At 44.8% G+C, this 4,722-nt stretch overlaps 1 pseudogene; it reads right to left on the reverse strand.

The window, feature by feature from the left end:
• Window positions 1-957: 957 nt before the first annotated feature.
• LOC114589420 (ATP synthase F(0) complex subunit C3, mitochondrial pseudogene) lies at window positions 958-3,076 on the reverse strand (annotated as a pseudogene).
• Window positions 3,077-4,722: the final 1,646 nt, after the last annotated feature.

A 4,722-nucleotide genomic window follows, 5' to 3' on the forward strand; every position in this document is an offset into this window, starting at 1 on the left:
GGATGCTCTTCATCTTCAAAGCCAGGGATGAATATTAAAGCTCCCCGGTGGTGTTTGCCATTAACTACAAAGCATATCAAGATCAAACTTTTCATTAATTGACTTAACCACGCGCCCTCCATGGCAGGTGGGAACAAATCAGCTGGTCTGGATCCAAGTGGGATGTGCTTTATATAATTCACCTGGGGGGAGATTCTTCTTCTTAGTTCTGCTTCCATATTTTGGCCTCGACTCACTGCTTCAGAAAGTAGGGGAGACATGAGGATACACATGTTTAACTAAATAAATAACTGAGGGCTGAGATGAAACGGTTAAGCAGCTAAGGAAATGAATTTCAGGGATATATGTAAGGCAGGAATAACCAGTGGCACAAATATAGGATGGGGGACACCTGGCTTGACAGCTGTACATGTGAAAAGGATCCAGGGATCTTAGGAGACCACAGGCTTAACATGAATTAACACTGTGAAGCATCGGGGGGAAAGCTAATGAAATTTTAGGCTGCATCAACAGAAGTCTAGTCTCCAAATCAAGGGAAAGAATAGCACCACTCTGTTCTGCTTTGGTGACACCCTGCCTGGAGTCCTGTGTCCAGTTCTGGGTACCACAATTTAAGAATGATATTGACAAGCTGGAAGGTGTGCAGAGGAGGGTGACCAAGATGATGGTCTGGAAACCAAACCTTAGGAGGAATGGTTGAGGGAGTTTGGGGTGTTTAGCATGGAGAAGAGGAGACTGAGAGGTGATCTGCTGGCTATTTCCAAATGTCTGAAGAGCCATTGCATGGAAGATGGTCGGCTGCTCAAGAGGGGAGGACCCGAACTGATGGATTCAAATGGCCAGAAAGGAAGGACTCTCCCACCTCCCCACCCCGAGTTCAAACTTGCTAACATCTTTAATTAAATTGCTTTGGAAGTAGTTTACATTCCAAGATAAACATTTTCCAAACCCAGATTCACAGAATCAGATTGCATTAATGCCAGCCTTAGAAACAGATCTCTTTAGATGCCAAAAAGAATCAAGAAAGCAACCATCATCATCCAGAAGAGACCCATGGTTTCAGACAGGGCAAATCCCACAATAGCATATGAAAATAGCTGCTGCTTCAGAAAAGCATTTCTGACATAGCCAATAATTAACACTCTTGAAGATTGTTCCTTTTTTTAATTACCTTTTTATTCAAAATTAAAACAAAACATATTATCCAGAAACATACCATCCTTATTTTCCCCTTTTTTCCTCTCTCCCCCCATAGAACCCACCCCCCGACTTCCCTCAGTTCCAGTCTTTGATTTCTCTAAAAATGCTGTTTTCTGCATGTTACACAGTTGTATAGATCCTCAAACTATTTAAGTAATAATTATCAATAAAAAGTTTGTGAATGTTTATTCAAAACCAGCCAAGGAGTCCAGTTCGCTTTGTTGCATCTTCAAATACTTTGTAAAGGGTTCCCATTCATCTTTAAAGTCACAGTTATCCTTGTCCCATAGCTTGTATGTCAGTTTTGCCAGTCCTGAAGACTTTTCCAACACCAGCACTGGAACCGACCACTCCAACTGTGGCAGCACCAATAAATTTGGCAGCCGTGTCAATGTCTCTACTGAAAGCACTAGCTTGAAACTCCCTTAGTGTTAGTTGACTGTCTGCACCAGTAAGGAAAGTTGTGCTGCCCTCTTCAGTCCTGGCTTCTGGCCTAGACAACACCGTTGAAGAAATCGGTCTGTATAGATGTATAGATGTTCTGAACCATAGGCGCAACGGAGGACTTGTGGGAGTCAATGAGTGCAGGAATACCAAAGATGGATGTCCCAAACACCAGTGATCAGTTCTAGTGCTTTACTACAGAAAGGTGTAGACTTACAGTATAGCCTGCCAGGTCTCCTAGCCATTACACATGTACGATGGACACCGCAGCAAGGCTTGTTCGTGCCCAAGCTAATGTGGATACATTATTTATACACAAAGCTGCATACATTACTTTATCTATGAGTTCCCATCGCTTCATCTGGCCAGATGACAGCATAGGTGGCAAATACTCAAAGCTTAGAGATAGCTCCCCTTTCTGGGCTCAGAGCCCAGCACCCCAAACCCCGCAGATAAGGATAACATCAAAGCAAGCCAATTAACTTACCGGGTAAATCAAAGCAAGTGAGTATAAACATATATGAGCTCATTGCTACAACAACTACCAATTAATTGTGGGGTTATCCTGAGTACCAAGATGGCGTTAGCAAAGCTTCCGGAACAGTTCACCTTTGGTTCAACACAATAGAATTCTTGATCCAGTACACATCAAAGAGAAGGACCCAGTGGCAAACTTGACACAGGCAAACATGAATTCGGGCAAGTGGGCAGAGCAACGGGGGGCTGCATAGTCTGGGAGGACCCAGGGCTGCACCATCTCACTTGCAGCAGGGGAGGAGAAAGGAAAGTTTTAGGAGTCTGGCCAGCTGTGCTCTCAGAGTGGGAGGGCTGAGATGCCCAATGGAGATGGATGCCAGTGGGAGTGGTGGGGGTGGATGGATCTACCTCAGAAGGACTTCTGAGGTAAGCTATTTGACAGTGTAACAAACTCCCTCAGAAGGCGGCGGACCCTCCTTCATTGGAGGTTTTCAAACAGTGCTCAGATGGCCATTTGCAAGAAGTTTCTTTAGCTGTGGTTGCTGCATTGCAGAGTGTTGGGCTTGATGACCTTTGGAGTATCCTCCAACTCTACAATTCTGCGATTCTCTTCAGGAGGAGATTCACTGGGGAATCTCTGTCCACCTGTCAGCACACTGTAAAGGAATCAAGCTGAAGTTAGACGAATAGCGGGGAATTTCTCCTCCAGTGAAACATGCTTGGATGGCACAGAAGGCCACATTGCACTGGCTCACGCACTTGCTGTCTGCATTTCAATGATGTTTGGACTCTGAGCTCTCATGTTGCCTCATCTGAACTTAGCTTTGTGCTAAGTAGAATCGGAACCCCTTCGACTTTTTGGCATCTTTACTCTGGAAACCACTGGCTCAGCCTCCACAAGACATGCCAGCTTATGAAAAAGTATTTGGTCTTGGCAAAAACTCAGAAGCTTCAAGAGCTGTCACCTTCTGGGGGGGGGGGAGGAGCAGGGAGAGAGAGAAGGAAGTTAACATATAGAATCATAGAATTGTGCAGTTGAAAGGACCCTGATAGTCATATACCCCAACCCTTTGCAATGCAGGAATCTTCACTAAAGCATCCATGACAGATGGTCATCCAACCTCTTCTTTAAAACCTCCAAGGAAGGAGAGTCCACCACCTCCCTAGGGAGATGTTTCATTGTTGAACAGCTCTTACCCCCCAAAAGTTATTCCTAATGTTTAGTTAGAACCTCTTTTCTTGAAATTTGAATCCATAGGTTCAGTTCCTAGCCTCTGGAGCAGGGGGAAACAAACTTGCTCCATCCTCCATGCCACAGCCCTTTACATATCTGAAGATGGCTTTCATATATCCTCTCCTTTTCCAGGCTAAATGTCCCCAACTCCCTCAACTATCCCTCATAAGGCTTGGTTTCCAGACCTGTGGTCATCTTAGTTGCCCTCATCTGCACACATTCCAACTTGTCAATATGCTTCCTAAATTGTAGCAGCCAGAACTGGAGTCAGGACTCTAGGTAGGGTCTGACCAAGGCAGAATAGAGTGGTACTATTGTTTTCCTTAATCAGGACACTAATTACTGTTGATGCACTTAGAAAAGCATTAGCTTTTTTTGCTGCTGCATCACACTGTTGACTCATGTGAAGCTTGTGGTCTACTTAGACCCTTAGATTCTTTTCACAATTACTACTGGCAAGCCAGCTGTCCCCCATCTTGCATTTGTGCAGCTGGTTCTTCCTTCCGAAGTGTTGAACCTGACATTTGTCCCTATTGAAATTCATTAAGTCAGTTTTCTCACAGCTCTCCAATCCTTTAAGGTCATCTTGAATCCTGATTCTGTCTTCAGTGGCACTGGCTATCCCTCCCAGTTTGGTGTCATCTGCAAATTTTATGTTCTTATCTTTCCTATACCACTGCAAAGTGATGAGCAAACATATTGCCCACCCCCCCAAACCTAGCACGTGGAATTGCATATTTAAATATCATTTCCCACCCCCCTTTAAGCTTGTTAAATGCAGAAGAGGAGGGTGTCTGTTCTCACATTCTTCCTGGGAAGAGGAACCCATAGAACGACTCCTGGCCACTACCTGTAAGAACATAAGAAGAGCCTGCTGAATCAGGTCAATGGCCCATCTACACCAGCATTCACTAGATGCGTGCAGGAAACCAGCAGGAAGCATTCAAGCAGAACAACATAACATAAGCAGAACCCTGCTGGGTGAGACCAGTGGCACATCCTACCCAGCATCCTATCCACACCAGATGCCTCAATGGGAAAAACGCAAACAGGAACACAAGATCACCCTCCCCTGCTGCAGTTCCCAGCAACTGGTACTGATGATGTACCCAGGGCTCCAAACATCCCAAGGAAGCATCTGAACCACGCCTCTCCTAATAGTTTCTCCAGAGACACAGAAACGGATATTTCTCATTTATAAGGGGAGGTGGTGCAGCTCTGCAGACATTAACTAGGGATGAGCAAATACCTTTTGCTTCTTTAAGACTTCAGTGGAAATCAGGATCCAAAAAGGAAAGCATAATTGCAAGTTAACTGCATTTATGAGTGGGGTTTTTTTTGCGGGGGAGGGAAGTGTTTTTTATAGA

The sequence above is a fragment of the Podarcis muralis genome, chromosome Z (genome assembly GCF_964188315.1).
Source record: "Podarcis muralis chromosome Z, rPodMur119.hap1.1, whole genome shotgun sequence".
NCBI classification, from domain to species: domain Eukaryota; kingdom Metazoa; phylum Chordata; class Lepidosauria; order Squamata; family Lacertidae; genus Podarcis; species Podarcis muralis.